General features: G+C 43.3%; 1 protein-coding gene across 10 annotated transcripts in view; it reads right to left on the minus strand.

The window, feature by feature from the left end:
* Positions 1–23,398, minus strand: part of ADGRA1 (adhesion G protein-coupled receptor A1) — a 1,508,265-nt gene that overhangs the window by 82,971 nt on the left and 1,401,896 nt on the right. For 6 of the 10 annotated variants that reach the window (XR_011024438.1, XR_011024434.1, XR_011024439.1 and 3 more), the window contains 2 exons: positions 22,092–22,246; positions 15,611–15,899 (listed from right to left, as the gene is read on the minus strand). The gene's annotated coding sequence lies outside the window, so the exon portion shown is untranslated. Of the gene's footprint in view, positions 1–15,610; positions 15,900–21,891; positions 22,247–23,398 lie in introns of those variants that run through there. The other 4 variants (XR_011024435.1, XR_011024436.1, XR_011024437.1 and 1 more) reach the window with 4 other exon arrangements.

Genomic DNA, 23,398 nt, shown 5'->3' on the forward strand with positions numbered 1-23,398 from the left:
TAAATAAACCTAGTTTCCTATATACTGCCTCTGTGACTACTGAACACCACCACCCATACTCACACAAGGGTCCATCATAGAAAATGGCTGCAATTAGCACAGAAGTACTCGCACTAGACCTGCAACAACTGGCAGAGGGTTGCCTTCTCCAGTGAGTCCCATCCTGAGCTCAATTCCCAGACCTATGATTTCCCCAGTCTGACATTAATCTAACCAAGCACATCCCAGACCACGCCAATCAGCATGTTCTATGACTTGATCCACAAGCACACATGCCCATAAGCAACTGGTGGATGCCCTGCTGTATACATCCTAATGAGCCACTCCCATGAACCGGTGTCTTGATGCAGTTATTTAGGATATTACCTGGTGGCCGTAATAATTTGACTTGACTGTAAGTTTGTTTGTCTACAGGGAGAGTGTATGGAAAATTAGATGATATTTATATTTGTCCCAGATTTCTCTCCTCTGTACTGCCATTTTAGAATATCCACTCTGGCATTTGGTGGGAAAATTGCTCAAGTGAGAAATAAAAGGCCAATTAGCTCAGTCTAGAGGTGCATACATACTATACTAAACGTGGCAAATACGGCCGGTTGGGGCTGTCTTGGCCGAGAAACTATATCTAAATACTATTGCAAAAGGTTATGAGGCCACCAACATTATACCAATATGAAAATTTATTAAAGATACTTCTCAAAATACAAAACACAATCCCCTAGAATACCACCCTCCACATGATACCCTCTTCCCCATAGTTAAAAACAGGAATCATGGCGGAGTAAAGGTTATGCATAACTGGTGTTACTTCTGCACATAAATTGATTAGTCTCTGGCCAGAGAATTACATAACCAATCATCCATTCGTCCGCGCATATATTCCACAGAAACTAGCCTGCACAGCTGCCGCAATCATCCTAGAAAACCTGTAGAAACAGATTGAATATATAGACATGTGCATTGGGTAAATTGGTAAGGGTGAGGATTTCCAGTGGCAGAGTGTATGGCCATGTGAGTGGATGTGGGCGGGGCTATAAGCCTCCTGCAGCAGGATTACTGAATAATGCATGGTCCTGTTAGCGTCAAAGTTTAAATACTTCTGCCAACAGTCTCAGCACTGCACATGGGGAGGGGAAGTGATTGAAGTGAATAATGATGAGAAGATGCACTCACAACAGGGAGGTCCAGAGAGGTCTGCATGAGAGACAGCTAATATTGAATGACATTCAGAATCTATATTATACCAGCAAGCATCCCCCTCAGAACTTTTAGCTCTGGCCAAGTGTCTGATAAGTGGCTCTCTGTTTTTGGATTTTGAAAATGTACCACTTAAAGAGAGCCTGAGGTAGGCTCAAAAAAAAAAAGTAGGCTACCCGATCCACAGGGCTGAGTGGATTAGGTAGCCGCAAAAACCACTGCTCCCGTGGGCCGCAATGGCCCACTTTCACTTGCTTGACCCCTGGGTCACAACGCTGCACTGAGAGACTGTGTTGTCTCTCATAGTATGCAGGGAGGCGGGGGAGCGGTAGGAGGCGTGGCCAGGGGAGAGAGCTCTATTTACTTTAAAGATAGCGACAAATCTTGTCGCTAAACTCAGGGGGTTATAGCGCGGTTGGGGGAACACAGAGGCATGTCATTAGGCTGAGAACATGGCTCTGTGTCCCATCTGCCCTCCGAAGATCCACCTCGGGTTCTCTTTAAGGGCTGGTGCTTTTTTTTAATTTGCATAAAATCACCATACGATTTTCCTTCAACTGAATTATTTGCATATCATTTACCATTTCTAGCACTTTGAAGATATTAGCACCAAAAAAAAGGTGTTTTACTATTCAATATAAGTTGTTATCTTAAGCATTGTATCTGCTGCTCCAGTGTTTAGAGTTCTCCTTTATGTTCTGCTTTTCTCCATCCCGATATGTATAGCACCCTACATCCACCCTGGTGGTGGCGCTCAGTGCAGAAGAGATGAAACGCGTAGGAGACTGTTTGATCTGAGTCTTTCCTGCTCCCCGCAGAGATGAAGAAATCATCAGTACAGTTAAATTCTGCTGGAATTTCCACTGGAAATGTATAACCTAGTTGATAATAAGGAACATCAGTAGTATCTTTTTACAGGAGATTGTTGTAGAGGACAATGGAAGCAGGAGACTAAATTGTGAATATTCTGCTGTGGACCCACAATCCACCTCCAGTGGCAGATATAAGGCAGAGCTTTTTCTATTTATAAAATGTATAGACAAGAGTCTGTCCTCAGAAACCTTCTATTCTCTGGCTACACCCACAATGTTCAACACCTAAAACACTCGTTTTCATGTCAGAAATACTGCTATGCAGATCATATATATATAGGGCCTGACCTCTCTACCCCTATAATCTCACATCCCTGACTGCCTATGTTCTGCTTCTTTCTAAATATTCTCTCACCTCAAACTTAAAGAGGAACTCCAGTGAACATTTTAGTGTTGGCAGGTGATGTAGCTGCTGCATGGTTTTTGGCAGTTGGAAACAGCTGTAACAGCTATTTTCCACAATGCAACAAGGTTCACAGAAGAAACTGCCAAAAAAAGTACGTACTTTTCTTGTGGGAGGGGTTTCACCACAATATCAGTCATACAGCGCCCCCTAATGGTCTGTTTGTGAAAAGAAATAGATTTCTCATGTAAAAGGAGATATCAGCTACTGATTGGGATAAAGTTCAATTTTTGGTCGGAGTTTCTCTTTAAAGGAAACCTTATGTGAGAGGGATATGGAGGCTGCCATATTCATTACCTTTTACAGTGTACCAGAGATGGTACACTAGCACTAATTTATACTTGCCTGGTGCTTCCTCCAGCCCCATAAGCACTGTGGCTTTCCTCGCCGTCCTCTTCAGCCCCTCCGTTTACTCCCTGTGACTCCCAGTAATCCGGTCAGTCGCCACCAGTCGAGGGCTTCTGCGCATGCGCGGCTTTGGCCACATGCGCACCCCCCCCCCCCCATTACGAAGGCGCAGAACGCTCTAGGAAACAGTGAGTGACGAGGGGTGCTCGTGTGGCTGAGCGGCATATGTGCAGAAGGCCGTGACTGCCAGGATTACCGGGAGGAGCCGAGGAGGATGGTGAGGGAGGCCATGGTACTTATGGGGCTGGAGGACGCCCCAGGTAAGTATAAATTAGTGCTAGTGAACCATCTCAGGTTCACTTTAAGTAATGCCAGTTGCCTGGCAGCACTGCTGATTCTCTGCATCTAATACTTTTAGCCACAGACCCTGAACAAGCATATGCAGATTAGAGGTTTCTGACATTGTCAGATCTGACTGGATTAGCTGAATGATGTTTCTGGTGTAATACAGACACTGCTGCAGCCAAATAGATCAGCAGGCCTGCCAGGTATTGTTTAAAAGGACATAAATATGGCAGCCTCCATATTCTTCTCACTGCAGTTGTCCTTTAACCTCCCTGGCGGTAAGCCCGATCTCAGGTCGGGCTATGCCGCGCAGGAGGATTTCTCAGGCCCTGCTGGGCCTATTTGCATAATTGCGCCAGGCAGCGCTGAGGGGTGGATCGGGACTCCCGATGACGTCACGGGGGAAGCCAAACGGCCACGGGGGAAGCCAAACGGGAAATCCCGTTCTGAACGGAGGGATCGGAGGGGGTGGGGGGATGCCGCTGCACAGCGGCTATCATATAGCTAGCACTAGGCTAGCTACATGATCTAAAAAAAAAAAATTTAATGTGCTGCGCTGCCCCCTGGCGGTTTTAATAGACCGCCAGGGAGGTTAAAGAGTAACTGTAGTGAAAATAATGTCATGAATACGATTGCCTTTAGTCCTGTCAGGTGCAGTTTTGCAGAATGTTTGTTTACTGAAAGTACCAAACACAGTAAAAAAATATACCAGGTTTCCCAGGATGTTCTGGGAAGAGAATGCCGCATAGCTAAGCAGCCTAGGCTAAACATCACTGGGAGAGCAGGGCTACATACCAATATACAGTAATACATATAGGAAGAGTTTCTGTGGCTAAGGGCAGATAAAATTACGAGTACATATTGCTGCGCTGCCAAATCATATGGCATTTTATATATATTTTGTGGGGAAACGCTGCCACTTTGCAAATTTTTTTGGGGGGACAGTACTGCCAATTGTGTGTATTTTGTGGGAAAAGCTGCCACATTATAAGTATTTTGGGGAAACACTGCCACATTATATGTATTTTAGGAGAAACACTGCTGCATTATTTGAATTGGGGGGCACACTGCCACCATACGTGTAGTTTGGGAAAAACGCTGCCACATTATGTGTAATTTGGGGGAAACACTGCCAGACTAGGTGTATTTTGTGTGGAAACACTGCTGCATTATGTGTATTTTGTGTGGAAACACTGCTGCATTATGTGTATTTTGTGTGGAAACACTGCTGCATTATGTGTATTTTGTGTGGAAACACTGCTGCATTATATGTATTTTGTGGGGGAAAATGTCAAATTATGTGTATTTTAGGGGAATCTACTGTCCAATGATGTATATTTTGGAGGAATCTATGCCCAGTGATGTGTAGGTCGGGGTGAACTGCTGATAATTATGTGTGTTTCTATTTCAACTAATACTGCTAATACTGGGTCACGCCATTCAACTTAAACTGAGGAGGGGAATGCTAATACTGGGGAACAACTGGCAACAAACTGGGGAGGGGACTGCTAATACTGGGACACACCTGACTACCCTACCTATACTGTGAGAGTGAGAGGGGGCTACTTAATACAGGGGGCCCACTTGCCTACCCATACTGTGGGGGTATTGAGGCTCATTGGTTACCTGAACTGGTGGCCCAACTAAGATTAGGTTCATGTCTGGCTTTCAGGATATTTGGGGGGGGGGGGGGGCGTGTCGGCTAGCTACTTGTGGCCCACAAGTCAAAAAGTTTGCCCTCCCCTGATTACTGAGCTCCAATATTTTATATGGGGGACATATTTTAACAGAAGTATGGTCAGCTAAGCAGCAGAAGACTTGTAAATGCAGAGAGGTTGTGCTTTACAGAATACTTATTTCATATCTGAAACAGCATGGGGACCGTTATTAAAAGAGCTGATGTATGTGAATTTACATATTATCTAGTCTTCACAGCTTGCATTTTCTTTATTTATAAAAATCGTGGGGCATTATAGGACGGCAGAGCAGGCAAAATCTGCATATAATGCTATCAAGATGTGATTGACTCCCCCAGGGTTTCCACATTACAGTATTCCATAGCTGAAATTCTCAGCAGGGCGCTGTGCCATGCAAAACGGCAAATATAATATTATGAATCCCTTCAGCTTTGCAGAAAAGCTACGATACACAAAAACTGTCAAGATTTCCCGAAGATGTCACAGCCAGAAGTAATGGAACGTCTCATCCAGCTGGTGATGTTTCTGGCTTCCTGCTAAGCTGTGACTTAAAGCAGGTGCGACCTGTCATTAGACTCGCTAAAACGCAACTTTGAGAAATTCTTTATTGCTTCTTATTTTGCAATTGGCTCTCAGTGAGTAGACACGCCCTGGTCCTAGGTGGCTCAGTTTCCCCGCGTGGAACTTATGGTAGGAGCATTAGACACAACATGTGGTACATACACCTGGGGTACTAACCTTGGACTGAGGTGGTACGTAGAGTTGTCACTGTCAATTCTGAAATTCAAAGCAATAGTTAATTAAACTTAAAGCAAACCTGTGACTGGAGAAGGGTGGTAAGATTTTTAAATCTAACTAGGTAGTGGGCAGCCTCTGGATGGTCCAGAGGCTTCCCAGATCCAAGAGCTCACCGCGGCAGCCCAGGAAAATCTCCTTCTGCGTGGCCATGCTCCCATCTGTACTACCCATGTGTGAGTAGAGTTGGTACAAAAATCATCCTCAGTTTATGACAACTACTCAGTTTATGACACCTCCGTCTCCAGGTACCCAAAATAGCTCTGACTCAGTCTAATACAGTGTTTCTCAAACCTCTCATCACGACTCCCCAACAGTGCATGTTTTGCAGGCAACCTCACCAATGGTCAGGTAGAGCAATACAGTAAGTGGCTCAGATAGGTGGATTCCATGTAGCTGAGACACTAATTACCCCACCTGTGCGTAGGTGTAGTTGCTTGCAACACATGTTCGTTGAGGAGTCACAAGGACAGGTTTGAGAAACACTGGTTAAATAGTTACCAGGGCTGTGGAGTTGGTACAAAAATCATCCGACTCGGACTCCTCAGTTTATGGAACCACCGACTGACTCCAGGTACCCAAAAATTGCTTTGACTCCCACTCCTCGACTGACTCTGATTCCACAGCCCTGGAGCAGAGTCCATGCATGTCTTGTAAAATGAACCTGTGCACCAGTGGCTTCATTCTGCTGAGTATGAGTGGACCGTACTCGCACATTACAGTATGGATGCGCTCGTACAGAGACTGGAGCACAACCACAAGAGCATATTCAACAAGCTCTTGTTGAATATGCTCAAGGGAACTTAGCGCTGGTACAGAGGGCTTGAGGAGGACCCCTGAAAGCCTCTGGACTATTCCCTCTGAGATATCTAATTTTATATTGGTTCAAACTTGAATAAGTGTGCTAGTTAATTACAGAATCAAGGAATGTTGGAAAATATTCACTTATAAAGTACCTTTAAAAAAATAAAGAGTACAACTTTGTTGTACATGTTCAGAGGGTCTCTGGGGGTCAACAGTGGGGACGAGGAGGACACAGGGAGCCTGTGGACTATCCAGAGGATTCTCTCTACTTAGGTAAGTATCTTTTTTGGAGAGGCTGCCTCATGCTCACTTTAAGACAAATAATAAGATAAATTATAAGGTGAAATAATTCATGAAGTAAAATAACAGATCACAAAAATATATAATTCTCTATTTCTTTTCCCAAAAAGCAAGAAGTTTTGAATCACGATGATACAATTTATTGACTAACTGGAGGAAAATAAAAGGTAAGCTTTCAGCTAATAAACCTTCTTCAGACTTTGTTCCTGTATATTAATAAGATGTTAAAACACACAGCTTATATACACTGGACATTCGGAGAACATTATTTTGCAGACATAACTAAATGTTATTAGATGCCTTATTTAAAACTTCAGGAGGATCTCACAGGGATGCTAGCTAATTCTGTGAGATCCTCCTGAAGTTTTAATTAAGGCTTTTTAGTTATGTCTGCAAAAGAATGTTCTCCGAATGTCCAGTGTATATAAGCTGTGTGTTTTAACACCCTGTTAATATACAGAAACAAAGTCTGAAGAAGGCTTCTAAACCGAAAGCTTAATTTTTGATTTCCTGTAAGTTAGCCAACAAATGGTATCATCCTGATTCAAAACGTCTTGCTTTTACTGATGGCTAACATGATAAAACATAGGTCGGGGTTCCGTTCCATTGCATTAACTGGTCGTGATATCCATTGCATTAACTGGCACCGCTCAACCAATCGACCACGTCGTCCCGAGATTTTCCAGCACTTCCGATCGATATATCCCACCAATTCTGGCCTGAAATTGGTTGAATTGTCAATTGTGCATTCTTGTTGCAGTTTCATCCGATTTGATAATAAACTAATCAGATGGTTGATCATTGCAAAATCAACAGAGTTATGGCCACTTTAAGGCTTCATTTTCACAGGGGAAGGACTGAGGAACCTACATTTAGTTTTTTTGGAGTAAAATGGAGGTCAATAACTCTTGAAAAGCTAAACCAATATTTATAAAAACCCTTATGAGAAACTGTTGAATTTACGAAAACATGATGGCTGGTTCCCAGATCATGGACTCTTCCACCTTCTCAAAGTGGTAGGATCAGATCAAAGAAATAAAAACAAGAACAGCGAGAATTATAAAACCATTTCAACGATTTCCCTGAAGAAGGTGTTCAGCAAAATGTTTCCTTGGCCTTGTTCGCTTGATAATGATGGCATGCTAGTGGCAGGGACTATTATTGGTTAATGGTAATGTAACTAGTGTCTGTTATCAGTGTAACAGAAAACAAATGAGCCGAATGCAGACCAGATTTAATATTTTCTTTTTACAATTACTGAACATGTGCCGAATTTCATTTTCGGTAACTATTTTCCCTTTATTCACTGTTCATCTAAGGTTAATGGAAAACTGGCAGATGTCAAATAATGCCCAGATGTTCAAAGCCATTCTCCAGAATTGTGGACATACACTGAGCTCGCATAATGGGTTGCAGAAATAGGACGTGGTGCGGCCAGGTTGATGCACAATAGTCTAATATCAATAAGAATTGTTTCATTATTAAATGTTGATGTGCAGATTGCTATACATGTGTCCTCTGTCCTTCCGCCTGACCTGCATTCTATACTTGCTTCAGACTGAGTCATGGGGGATGCTTGTCTATACTCAGTGTTATCTCTTGTCTAAATACCGGTACCTCTCTCTGCCCCTCATCCCTGGAGTCTGATAATTCCTTTAGTATCTGCTGATGTATAATTAGGTCAAGGAAGAGGAGAAAGTGTTATTTTAGATTTTTTTTTTCATCTCATAAAAGCTCTATTTATCTTACAGGGGAAGAGGGTTAAAAAAGTGACAAAAAAAATCTATAACTCTAAAGAGAACCAAGCACTGCTTTATTTTTCCTGACGTTTGTCTTGGTTTCTAATAACTATAGGAGCTGCCATGTGTAGCTGCTCATTATTTATCCAGGGGAAGGTGTGAATATAGCATCTGTAACGTCTGTAAACTCTTTGAAGCATAGTGTTCAATTTCTCCACCCCCCTGCTGATGAAAGCTTTTATTTGCTCTCTGCTGATGCGTGCAATAAAATAATTACATCATTCCTTATCTGCCTGAAATTTCTGTGATCGTCCGGCAGGACTCAGAAGTAGGGTAATAAAGGCCTCTGCTAAACTTTTAAATGTAAAACGGGGAGGTAAAATTGAAGTTGTTTTTTTATTGAGCCACACTATTGGCATGCATTTTTAATGTGCTATTGAGATTCCCCTGGGTGCTAAAAATTGTGATAGGTTCACTTTAACTGGGACAAGAGCAAGGGCAAAATTTGATGTCCCCCTCCTCCCACCACAGCCTAGTCATAACTAGAATGAAAGTGTAAATACCAGAGATGGTCAATGAGATGCAAGGTGTACATCAAAAAAGGGCATATGAAAGTTTGAGCGCCTGGTGAAGCCGCTAGAAGAATATCAGTATTTATACCAATATTCTACTATAACTGATAGTAGAATATTGGTAATTATACCGGTATTCTCTTATCCCCCACTGTAATCCAATTCTCACACTAACCCTCCCATATATTTGCCTAACACTAACCTCCACCTATCTACTCCTAACACCAACCTACTGCTACCTACACTAACCCTCTGCCCCCCCCCCCCCCTACAGCTATTTCTATTACTGGCTATATGGGGTTGTGCTACATACTATCTGAACCCCGTGGGCCAATCACTTACTCCCGCTGCAGCTATCTGTGCCGCTAAACGTGTGTTTCTGCCACATTTTGCTCTGTTTATAATGCTTTGGCTACATCCGGCGCCGGGCACCCAAATTTCTCACTTACACCCCAGCAAAAATGTAATGTCCACCTCCTTCCCCCACCATGACCTTCATAACAGGGATAATCAATGAGATGCAAGCGTCTGAGTGGATGAACATTTGAATTGACCGGTCTTGTGCAGCCTGTGCTGCATTCCATTGGTCCAAGTTGAAGCTGCATACAACTGTCAGAATTACACCCCATCACATTCAGCTGTCACACGTGACAAGTGAGCCCGTAAGGGTATCCATGCTAAAACACGGTTTCACAGTTTGAGTAATGCAGCAGCACGTTCACATGCTTGCATTCCCTAGTGGTGTGGAGCGTAGTGTCAGAGGGCATTGCACCATCTGTATATGTGGTAGCCCTTGCGTGCATTCACGTTTATGCGCCAAACAATTCATAAAGCCCAAGGAGCTCTATCACTCAGTGCTATAGTATGCAGATAGTTTTTAAGCTAATTTTCTCATGTGTGTTTTCTGTTCCTGTATCCTGCTGTTGCTGAACCTGACCTGGCTGCTTACCTGATCTGTACTCTGTGGTCACTGTGGGGATACCACGGTCACCTATATGACAAGGAGAGACCAGGAGCCAAATGGTGCAGTATTGTGGGGTATTAGATGTTAGATTGTAGTACAAGAGTATTTATACTCACAAAGGTGGGTTGCAGTCCCTGCAACCACCGTATATCGCCAACGGGGAAATAACCGTTCCCGCTCGGTATTCCAGCTCCTACTGGAACTGGATGGTCGCACTCCTGGTTGGTCCTTCTTGGTTGTAGAAAACACGACACCCGGAAGGTGAACACCTCCAAAGGAGATGTAATGTATAGTACTGGGTGTGGAGGCGCCCAAAAATAGGTAATGTAATGAAACAAAAATATGATGGAGGGAGGGTCTCAAGGCACTTGTATTGACCTGAAGAAGCGGGCTGAGACCCATGAAACGCGTTGTCCTTTTAATCGTGCTGAATAAATAATTTAATCTTTTTTAACAATGTGGTTTGGGTTCTTGCAACTTGAGTGGTAAAGACACCCTCCCTCCACCATATTTTTGTTTCATTACATTACCTATTTTTGGGCGCCTCCACCCCCAGTACTGTACTCTGTCTTGTCTGACTATCTGAGTTGTTACTGAACCTGGCTTGGCTGCTTACCTGATGAACTGCTGGCTTGTCTGACTATCTGAATCATTACTGAACCCAGCTTAGCTGACCCGATCTGGCACCATATCTGGCTATTCTTTACTACTAAATCGCTCCTGCCCCGGGCTGTCTGGTTACTCTGCTCCTAGCATCAGAGTCCTAGACTGAAAGCTGCAAGAGTTGCTGTCCTCACATCAAAGTCTCCACCTTCTCTGTAGGAAGGGTAAGAAAGGTCCCCCTGTACTGCCAGAGGCTGCTTCCCCAGTAGCTATGCTTGGACACAATCATAGTGCAGTAGGTTCTAATACTATTAGATTCAGGAGCCAGGTACAAATCCACTTGCAGACAACAAGGTAATTGGTCTTGGATATGGCATCTTAGAAGCAATGAATCCGCAGTCTTTGAAGAAGAAGTTGAGTATTAAAAATACAGTGGACATATCTATAGACAAGGACAGGAGAAAGGTCCCCCTGTACAGCATCTTTGGCAACTGTCTTGATATTTGCCAATTGGCCCGTGTGTCCATTCCTCACTCACAGTTGCGCAGGGGATGCAGATGTTACGACTGTATCAGGGCCCCTGGACCAGAGTGGCCTACTAAAGGCCCTCCATCCATCATATTAGCTTGTAATTGGTGCTATACTGGTTATGAAATTCTATATATAAATTGAATAGTGGTTATCCTTAAAGTGTTTTATTACTCTCAGATCCAGATTTACCTAACAGGAGCCTATAGGCACAAATGTACTGGCACCTTACACTTCACCCTCCATGAACCTACACCCCCCCCCTCCCCAAACCACACCACAACAGCTGTCACTTCTCCCTTACTTCACTTGCCTGTTATAGATAGCTACCAGTGCCCCTTAGGTAGCCAGATGTACCCTCAATATTAAGTAGGTAGAGGTGCCCCTGACAGAAGGGAGATCTCATCAGTGGAATGCCGAGAGCAGAGCAAGTAACCTCTCATTTACACTCTCATAAGGACTCTGCAAAGGGAAGGAGGGAGAGAGGCACTCAGGGAGGGGAGTGATCTGCCTTTACATCATCAGGCGCCTGTAGGCAAGTGCCTACAGTGCCTTATGGTCAATCCAGCCCTGCTTACTCTGATTACACCTTTCTGACACTACAGGTGTCCTTGGTAGGTTTTGGGGCTCCACATTAATAGAGTGCTTAGGGCCCCATTTAAAATTCGCACTGGGGCCCAAAGCTTCGTAGTTACGCCACTGCTCACACACTCTAGGTAGACTACATGGCTACCTTCTTGCTGAGCTTGTGAACTGTTTATATGTCATCTTGTTTAGAACTGCACACTGCTGAAATACTCATTTGATGTGGTTGTTGTCCAGCATTTAAAGGATTTTCCAAACTTGATGAGAAAAGCAGCAAAACAATAGGTCCTTTGTTGATTCGCATAGGTTCTACTGCACTGTACTTTAAAATATAAAATTGTACGGCACCATGTCCTGGTTTCCTTTAGCAGGGTAATTATCAGCATTCCCTGGCTTTTTGTTTCCACCGTGTGTGTCACATGAAATATGTATGAAGAAAGTCTTCCGAAATTTCGAATGTGACTTCCACGTACTTGATTGGATGCCAAACTCTGCATGATATACACAGGACTCCTGAGGTTCACTTCTCAAGTAATTAATGCTTTATGGGATAAACTTGAGTGCCTCTACTCCTTTCTTGCATGAGTGTGCTACATTAGGGAAAAAATCAGCTTCTTCCAACAGCAAGTGTGTGCATGTGACTATAACTTCACAGCTGCTACATTACTAAACTTTCAGCAACATCACTGTATTCGGACGTAACCCAGGTGAGGGTTATAAATGTTTACTACCCAAAAGTAGACAATTATTATACAGTGGAATTGGTTGAAATCCCCCTATTTTTAATTAATGGCAACATTAGGACATACTCCAGTTTGAGAAAGCACATGAAATGGTTACTAGGCTCACTTTCAACCCCTCCTGGAGCCTTATCACATCATTACGCCAACAGGGAGCAGTGTTACATTTCGCTCTCTCTACTGTGATTGTTGAGCAGACAAAAAGCTTTTGCGTGACAGCTGCACTGATTGAATAGCGTTTGAGGGCCCGTTTCCACTAGAGCGAATCTGCATGCAGATTCGCATAGACAATACAAGTGAATGGGACTGTTTCCACTTGTCAGGATTTCTGAGCGTTTTTCTGTGCAGAAAAAAATCTGCACGTCAGAGCCATCAGAACTCGCATACCGCTATGCGATTCGCATACAATGTATTTAATAGGAAATTCGCATGCGGTTTTGGTATTAGAATTTTCATGCAAATTTGCATACGATTTCGCATAGAAACAATGGAAAAGCACACAGGCACTGCCATTGTTAAATTCGCATACATAGTCATCCATGCAAAATAGTATGCGAATTTTCACGGAAATTTTCATACAACCGCATGCAAAATTCGCACCCGCATGCAAATTTTTTCTGCGCCAATTCCCACCGCACAAGTGGAAACGGGCCCTGACTGATATTATACCTAACTATGCAATATTGCTACTTCCATTGCATGGGTGACACTACTTTGGGACGAAGGCAGGCAGGAGAACTATTTTGATTGCAAGTTATCTCCGGCTTTAACACTCCAGTCCAGATTTTATGTAACAGTTATGTATTCCAGTACTCTAAAACCTCAGACACTCAATCCTACACAGTCAATGGTAAGATGAGGATTGTTTAGCAGGCTTTAAGCCCAGCAATACATACAGTATATGTGGAGATTTGTGTAAATACATGAATCCTAGGCCCCCCCTCAAAAAAAAAAAATCCGCCCCCCACACCTCACTCCCTAGGGCCCGCTCAGGGACTTTTGTGGGGCAGGAGGGGTCGCAGCATAAGAGGAGAGCGTGGCCGCAGATCGGTGGGGAGGGGGGATATTCCCCCCCCCCTCTCTCACCTCGGGCTCTCCTCTCAGCGCTCCACCTCCTGCAATCATTGGTGGCAGCGGGCAGCAGCGGCGGTGGCAGGCTGAACACATTACCTCCTTCTCACCGGAGGTCTTCCGATCTCTAAGAGCTTCATGCAACTTCCTGTGTAAACAGGAAGTTGCTCTTAGAGATCGGAAGACCTCCGGCGAGAAGGAGGTGATGTATTCAGCCTGCTGTCGCTGCTGCTGCCCGCTGCCACCAATGATTGCAGGAGGTGGAGTGCTGAGAGGAGAGCCCGGGGTGAGGGAAAGGGGGGGGGGGAATGTCCCCCCTCACCACCGATCTGCGGCCATGCTCTCCTCTTATGCTGCTAAACACATTACCTCCTTCTCGACGGAGGTATTCCGATCTCTAAGAGCTTCATGCAACTTCCTGTGTAAACAGGAAGTTTCTCTTAGAGATCCGAAGACCTCCGGCGAGAAGGAGGTAATGTATTCAGCCTGCCACCGCCGCTGCTGCCCGCTGCCACCAATGATTGCAGGAGGTGGAGCGCTGAGAGGAGAGCCTGAGGTGAGGGAGGGGGGAGGAATGTCCCCCCTCCCCACCGATCTGCAGGCACGCTCTCCTCTTATGCTGTGACCCCTCAAAAGTCCCTGAGTGGGCCCTAGGGGGGCCCCGGGCCCTCCCGCAGTGGTAGGGGTCGCATCCCCTATTGTTACGCCAGTGGCGTGAACCATCTATTCCTCATCGGTCGCAATCTTCAGAGCATTTTAGACTTTGTAGCCCTAGCTCAGCCTCCTGTTTAATGCAAATGACGGTAAATTTGCCTTAATTAGCAATGCACCATGTTTCGTGCATTGACCATGTGAACTTTTTGCAGTGCATATATTAAATTACGTAGTCCTATCCCATCCCAGATCTCCATGTTCATTCTGGGTCTGCGACCCAGGCAGAGGTTCCTCACAGAAGTCAGTCAACTAGTCCGACTAGCAGTTTTTAAAGTAGGGGAGGCTAGATTTTTCAGGCCAAGGGCCATATTGCCCTTCTTAAGTGTTAGGGAGACGGCCAAGCAAAATTACACACAATTTTTGCTGATTGCCATTACCTACACTATGCCTGTGGTATTTGGATCCCGGGTTGGACATTGGACATGCCTGGTTTAAAGGAAACCTCCATATTCCTCTCACTTCAGGATATCTTACATTTTTATTTCATCACCAGCACTGCAGCTGAACCCATCCCCATAAAGATAAGGGCCTTTTTCCACTGTATACGCATTTGAACTGTATGTGATCTGCCAACTGAAAGGACACTGCCATGTTAGTGACAAATCAACTAATGTAGTTCTATTTTTCTGCAAGTGCTGTTCCTGCTGCATTTTTAGTGCAATCGCTTTTGTGTTAAACCAGTGGGGAGCACACACACAAAAATTACACATAAGAAGCAGTGCAATAGGATTTAACTGTAATTTCCCTGGTTTAATGCTATATCACTAGCCATTCAAATAATAATAAAAAAAAAATGCAAACGTGCAAATTTAAAAATCACAGAAATGTGCTCAGAGAACTGCAAATTAAAACTGGCAAAAAAAATGTAATTCACGATTTAAAATGGGAAAAGGCCCTACGTATGTGGTGCGGTTATGACCTGAAAGAGTTAATTTCTGAGAAGCAGGAGGAGGAGCAGGACAGTTCAGTTTCAGGAAACGTCCACACTCTTGTCTGCTCCATGCATGCTGGAGGGAATCTCCAAATCACATGACTGATTTTTCCAAAGGTATTTTTCTTTGGAACGGCTGCATCAAGTATAATGGCGTAGTGTCCTATTTACTTTTTCTAAAAAAGAAAGATGTGGAACTGTGAGGATGAACTAGAGCTTTAAAACTTCATTCTGCCTAATAGCAATCTATGCTTTCTATATTTATCTATTACGACCTGCAGTGAAGAGCACCATGGCTTACCAGACTAATCAATGTAAACAAATGTTGCCTGCAAGAGCTTGTTTTTACTGTTCTTGAAATAATGAGGTAATTCAGAAGTAACAGAAAAGCAGCAGGAGTAGTAGATGGACAATGCAATGTTCAAACTTGCTCTGTGTTGGATTATTCAGGTGCCTTTCCACCAAGACATTCAAGGCCTCTTAATATTTGATGTCTAACCTTCAGAGTTTTGGATGCAGCTCACAATCACTTGGTCTGGAAAGACTTGATGCCGTACGAAGCAATCTCCAGAGATGGGAATGTGCCAAAGTCCTGGGTGCAGCTCCATATTGACATGTAGATTGTAGAGAGGATACGAGTCTCAGAAGATTCACAATTCATCTCGTCAGTTTCTCTGCTCAGTCAAGTGACCTAGAACAAGTCCTGCATCTGAACAAACTATGGCTACAGCTTTTGCACTCATTGTAAGATGAAGAAGAGTAAAACTCAGAAAAGGATTAAAACGAAATAGGACCTTATGCAAGATGTTTTTGCCCACCACTGAGAAGCATCTGACTTCTTTGGCAAGATTTGGTGGGGGGCTAGTGATGAGCACAAATTTCACATAGATGTTATTCTGCATAGAAATTAGAATTTACGAGGCAAAATTGTAATGCAAAATTTTGGGAAAAATCTATGAATTTCGTCTGAATTTATAATCATTCAAAAAGTTAGCGTAATTTTTTACGTAATTTTGTGCTGACTTTGCCAGTTAAATAGCAAAGCCCAATACATACTATTTCCACTAAATGTTTAGGCCTCTTCCACATTAGACAACGCGTGCAGAAGCAGTTTCCTGAACACGTTGAATAGCCCGCGGCGTGTTGTCCGGAATCTGCGGTGTGACACAATCAGCGGCCGCAGCTATTACTGGTAGCTATTGCTTGAACCCGACGGGAAACCGCTGGCTCCCGGCGGTTCAACGCTCCTGGGTGTGTTGAACCACAACGCACCAAAACGCAGCGTCGGGTGTGAAAGGTAAAATGAAAGTCTAATAACCTTGGTTAGCGCAAAGTATCAACTTTGCGTTGAAACGCAGAAAAAGGGAAGCAGGAGATTTGGGCGCATGAGACAAGTGGACAAAAAGGGCGCCCCATTCACTCCCATTATAAATATCGTTTAATGGGCGCCGAACAAGGACAAAAAGGCGCCGGAGATTATTAACGTTTTACAAACGGCGCCCGGAGATTTTTAAGGTTTTATAACTGTGCTTGTGATGATTTAACTTTACAAAATGAGCCCGTGACGAATAACATTTATAATCACTAAATCTAAATCACTATTTGTAAAACATTTCTAAAACATTATTATCCACCCCAAAAAAATTATTTAAATTTTTTTATTTAAATTTTTTATTTAATAATGTTTGTAAAACATTATTATCCATAGGGGGTCTTAGGTTTAGGCACCACCATGGGGATCTTAGGTTTAGGCACCACCAGGGGAGTCTTCGGTTTAGGCACCACCAGGGGGGTCTTAGGTTTAGGCACCAACAGGGGGGGTCTTAGGTTTAGGCACCACCAGGGGGTCTAGGGATGCGTACGTTAAAAAGGGGCGCTGGGAAAAAAGGGCGCCGGGTTTTAAACGATAAACATGGATAACGTTTAAAAATATAATGTACTATATTTCGTTTAAAAATAATGTTTTATAAAGTTATAAATCATTAAATAATGTGCAAGAAATTGGCAATTGTGAAAACGTTAATCTTCCGTTTAAAAAGTGAAACGTATAATAACGTTTAAAAAAAAATAGTAAGTAACCCTCCCTGTACCTACCCCTAACCCCTAGACCCCCGTGTTGGTGCCTAAACCTAAGACCCCCCTGGTGGTGCCTAAACCTAAGACTCCCCTGATGGTGCCTAAACCTAAGACTCCCCTGGTGGTGCCTAAACCTAAGACTCCCCTGGTGGTGCCTAAACCTAAGACTCCCCTGGTGGTGCCTAAACCTAAGACCCCCCTGTTGATGCCTAAACCTAAGACCCCCCTGGTGGTGCCTAAACCTAAGACCCCCCTGTGACAAGCATTAATAACGTGTGAAAAAAATATTGTGCTGTTTTTCGTTTAAAAATAATGTTTTAAAAAAGATTGTACTGTTTTTCGTTTAAAAATAATGTTTAAAAAATTATAAATCATAAAATAATGTGTAATCATGAGAAGCAGTTATAAAACAGTAAAAGTCTCCGGGCGCCGCTTATAAAACGTTATTTTTCTCCGGCGCTCTTTTTTCCTGTCGGGCGCCCATTAAACGATATTTATTATGGGAGTGAATGGCGGCGCCCGATTTGTCCACTTGCCTCAGGCGCCCGAATTTACTGTTCCCTCTAGGGATAGGTACAGGGAGGGCTTCGGGGTGGTTAGTTTTAGGCACCACCAGGGGGTCTTAGGTTTAGGCACCACCAGGGGGGTCTTAGGTTTAGGCACCACCAGGGGGTCTAGGGGTTAGGGATAGGTACAGGGACGGTTTTCAACAAACGTAATTATAAGTTTCACTTTAGAAACAGGGAAGATTAACGTTTTAAGAATTGCCGATCTCATACACATTATTTAATGATTTATAAATTCTTAAAACACTATTTTAAACGAAAACGAAATTCTTCATTCTAAACGAAATTCTACACAATATTTTTATAAACGATAATACTGCTTATCGTTTACACCACGCGCCCTTTTTTCCCGACGCCCTTTTTTGATGTACGCCAGAAAAAGGGCTCTAGTGTGAAAGAGCCCTTAGATTAGTGATAAGGAGAATAGTGAGTAGAAGTCAAAACACTAATTTTTCTAAAAGACCTTGTAGTTTTTGAGGAAATCAATGTTACAAATGCAAAGAAAAATGGTTTTTAAACTCAAATTAAAAGGACGGTTTAAAAACCATTTTTCCTTTGCATTTTTAAAATCAATTTTCTCAAAAACTTTTTACTTGTACCCACTATTTTCCTTAACATATGTAGCAATTCTAGTGACAATAGCATGTATCAGGGGTTTGCTATTCACTGCTAAATTCAGCATGAAATTACACAAAAATTACACAAAATTACAAATTATTACACAAAATCAATTTAATTTACAAATCATAATTACATATGGTTGTAATTGCAAAAATGTAAGCAAAATTTTGCATAATCGTAATTAGCTGATTACGTTAATCACTAGAGATGTGGCGAACTGTTCGCTCGGCGAACATCTCTGGTGGTTTTACTACTTCCGGGTCGCTCTGACCCGGAGTAGTACGCCTGCGCTGCCCGGCAGAGCGCATCCAAGATCGCGCTCCTGTTGCCGGGCACTCTCTGCGCATGAGCGTGACATCGTTCATGACGTCACGCACATGCGCAGAAAGTGCCCGGCAACAGGAGCGCGATCTTGGACGCGCTCTGCCGGGCAGCGCAGGCGCACTACTCCGGGTCAGAGCGACCCGGAAGTAGTAAAACCCCCATGGATTCAGAGATGTTCGCCACATCTCTATTTATCACTAGTGGATGCCTAGCATCTGCCAGGCCCCTAGACTGTCTCCAGGCCCTAGGTAACTGCCTTGGTTTGCCTTGTGAATGATCTGGCTCTGGTAAAACTGGCCATATGGCTATGCAACAGCAACACATTTGAGCAAGAAAACCTCCTTAAAGCGATTGTGATTCAGGGATTGTTTTACCGAGTGACTTGCACCACTAGATTTTGATCAGATTTCAGTAGAAATTTTTAAGAAAATTGAACCTCTGCCCTGTTAGCTTTGTACAAATCGATGCAGTACAAAGCTATGCAGCCAATGATAACCCTCACAATAAAACATACCAATCAACTTTCAGACAATCATTTGATCAAAATCAATTGGTTGTGTTTTTGTTCAATTCAATATTTTTTATTGGAATATTTTAAGAAATGTTATTTAGTTCCAGCTTGTTAATGGATTTCATGTAAATAGTATGCAGCTGGGAAATGGGCCAATCCCAAGCTTCAGAAAATGGATTTGATTGGTCCAATTCTAAGATGCATACAATTTACATGCAATCGGCATTTACTCTGGAAAAATTGAACCTTGAAAATAAGAATCAGGTACTTTAGGAAAGCCCTATTTAGGGTTGGTTTCACTTCATTCATCTTTCATCCTTTTCTCCGACACCCATGATATGCTTGCATGTTTCAGGTGACTAAATCCAACAGTGTTCTAGCTCAACGTTCAACATAGAAGCCAGGCAGCTTGCTTTTTTTAGATGGAGGTCAATGGCAATGGCAGCATCCACATGTAAGGATACATTTAAAGTGATGTTCCACTTGCTATGATCAGAAAAGGTCAATGAGACGGAGGATGGAACGAGATAGTGTGGATAACGCGGACCTGCAGAGTGGTTACCCGGGGACCATGTCTGTTAAATATGCTTGTTAATCACTTATACTTGTGAGTGCAATACTTTTAATCTATTAAAGGGATACTGTAGGGGGTAGGGGGGAAAATGAGTTGAACTTACCCAGGGCTTCTTACGGTCCCCCGCAGACATCCTGTACCCGCGCAGCCACTCACCGATGCTCCGGCCCCGCCTCCGGTTCACTTCTGGAATTTCAGACTTTAAAGTCTGAAAACCACTGCGCCTGCGCAGCTGCATCCTCGCTCCTGCTGATGTCACCAGGAGCGTACTGCACAAGCCCAGTATGGTCTTTGGTCTGCGCAGTATGCTCCTGGTGCCATCAGCGGGAGCGAGGACACGGCAATGCAGGCGCAGTGGTTTTCTGACTTTAAAGTCAGAAATTCCAGAAGTGAACTGGAGGCGGGGCCGGAGCATCGGTGAGTGGCTGCGCGGGCACAGGATGTCTGTGGGGGGCCATTAGAAGCTCCAGGTAACTTCAACTCATTTTCCCCCGACCCCCCTACAGTATCCCTTTAAATCATGTTTGGTTTTACACTATATTAGCGCTTTCTAGTTTGAGTGGTTGCTAATTGGAGGATTTCAAGCCGAGCCTGCCTTATGAGCTTTAACCCCCAATGCTGATATACTTACCTCCGGAATATAGGCGGTTCCTAGGGTGAGTGCGGGCATGTGGGGGGGGGGGGGGGGTCCTGGCACTTGTGAGAGGGTTTTTTTTTTTTTTTCTTTTTTTCTTTTTTTTTTTTTTTTTCCAAACTCAGCCGGTATGTGACCCAGATATGACCATGTGACAGCTGTGAAGCCATCATACGTGGGTCTCAGGTCTGCATCATAGTTTGATTTTCTTTCCTCTCCTCCCCCCCTCCCTCACTCCATCATCACTACAATATATCAAATATTCCACCAGTGGCTCAGGTCAAACTAATTATAGTAAGAGAGAGAAAAAAGAAAGTAAGAAAAAACAAAAAAAAAACACAAGCACCAGCAAAAAACAAACTCCACCTACCCATCTTAACATTAAGTGGTTAATATCCCTTTCCGACCACCTACTTATTTTATGGACATGCCCTCCATGCATGAGCCATCAGGGCCGGACCAAGCCAATGGAGGGGACAGGCCTCATGCACAAACAGGTCACATATCTAAGCTGAGAAGCAAAGCAATTACTCTTATTTCAACTTTCATACACATTCATATAAGTGCCTTCTATACTTCAACATATATCTATGCATCTGCACATTCATCCATCCATTTATCCTTACAATTTCAGTTGGTAATATAGTGGTTATTTGGTTCTTTTCTCCTCATCCCCTCCACCTCAAATACTTGTGAGTGGGTTTGAGGTGACGGAGAGTGGAACACGCGGAGGTGGTGTTAGAAACAAAAGCTGTGTTTGCAGTTTTACGCTATGTTTTCTCTCTCTATGTTGTTTTTTTTCATGCACCTGACGTGAGAGTTTTGGCCATAAGGAGTGACGGCTTCAGTACACCTTGGACTCCATTTCTGGAAATTTGGACTGTCTTGGTTTGCCTAATTGAGGTCATTTAGCACTTATGTGTTTTTAACTGTGAGCGCGGATATTTATAACTAGTCATTTATTTATTGTTTATCACAGCAATAGTGTGAACGCGATCCACGTTGTATAGTGTGTGGTTTTATACTCCTAAGCGCAGTTTTATATTTATTTTTAGATTTATACATACCTGAGGTTTCCTCCAACTCCATAAACCTGCTCCCACGCCGCCGTCCTCCGCTGCCTCTTTCCGCCGGTACCAGTACCGGGTCCCGTACTTTTGGCCAGTCGAGTCAGTCGACGCAAGCGCAGTGCGCTCCCTCCATACTACGCAGGCGGACGCATACAAATCTGGAGGGAGCCCCTGCGCATGCGTACAACTGGTTGCGTCTGGCTGAAGTGACGGGACCCGGTACCGGCGATACAGGCAGCAGAGGACGGCGGTGTGGGAGCGATCCAGGCTTATGGAGCTAGAGGAAGCCCCAGGTATGTATGACATCTTTTACCATTTTTAAGCTAACCCTCGTTTCTGGTTCCCTTTAAGTAAGATCAATTTTACCACCAATCAGCAGATATTTCCTAGTAGTCATTGTGAAGGCAAGCATTTGCATGTTTAACTGGAATGTAACTTTAATGCTTATCATAAGTGGTCACACAGTATATCTGGTGTAACTGCAAATAAACATATTGGGTCACTCACCTATAAAAAATACCTGGTCTTGTTGATCATAGCAGCCAATCAAAGTCTATTTTTCATGTTTGCAGGTAAGAGTAGGAGAATGAATAGAAGAATTAGTCTGCTAAATGTAACAGGATTTTTTTTTCTCGTTCTCTTTACAGATTAAGTCCATTGTGCTGATGGATTGAAGAGAATTGTTCACAGTTAAACTTCACTTTCATTAAAATTGGCGTAACATATACAATTGTCACCCAAGCTATTTTTGTAAATTTATGTTATGTATTAAAAAAAATAACCCCTCCACTTTAGACTGAAGCCAGAAATAAATGTCTAAAACCACCAACAGAAAAATAAATAAGTATGGTACCAAAAATATAGTCAAATTAGGCTTGTGTACAAACATGGAAGCAGTACACTATTTGGTGTTCAGTAGTTTCCAGAACTCATGTTTCAGTTCGTGTCATTGGTTCGCTGCATTTTCCCAGAAGGCTGTGCAAAGCAAGAAGTAAAATTTCAGACATCCCGTGCTCTGTCTTTACGTTTATTGCCATGAGCCCTTCATCTATACAGCCCTTGAATCTGTACATCGAAAGAGAACACCAGGGATGCCATATTTTACTTTTCACAACCCTGAGATAATCCACTCCCGTCTGCTACTTCCTGTCACAAAAATCATAAACTCCAGGGAACAAAAAAACAGGTAAAAAATTCAAAACAGGTAAAAATCTGCAAAAGCTTTCTAAAATCATCTCAGCGTGTGTATTTCATGGATGAGGATTGTTTCCCCCCCCCCCCCCAAAAAAAAAGGTGGAGTTGCACTTCAAACAAGAGAAGTAGAACCACATTATAGAAACATATACTTTTCAAATGCATCCAACCCTCAGTGGTTAATCAGAAACCAGCACTATCCATGCTTCTGTTGATGAACACTTGTTGTTAACTGGCTCAAAAAGGTCAGCTTTACAAGGTAGTGGAAAAGTTGTAGAGACAATTGCTTGGCGCAATGCACAGTGTCACATACAGTGGGTACCGCATGCTTTGCAAAGACATTTGAGTGAAATTTTAATCAAAGTTTATCATAATACCTCATCATACGAAGGATTGTGCCACTTACACTAGTGCAGAGGTGAGTTTCTGTTGAGTCTTAATGCTCTAGAGTAATACCAATATGATTTTCACAGTCTTTAACAATACTGCATTTTTTTTAAACATGTAACATTGAAAAACAACATATGGTATATCCTGACTTGCGTCATGCAGATTACAACCAATACAACACTGTAGATGGAAAAGGAGACACGTTAGCTATCGCTGCCCTCCATCGGGGG

The sequence above is a fragment of the Hyperolius riggenbachi genome, chromosome 10 (assembly GCF_040937935.1).
Source record: "Hyperolius riggenbachi isolate aHypRig1 chromosome 10, aHypRig1.pri, whole genome shotgun sequence".
NCBI classification, from domain to species: Eukaryota; Metazoa; Chordata; class Amphibia; order Anura; family Hyperoliidae; genus Hyperolius; species Hyperolius riggenbachi.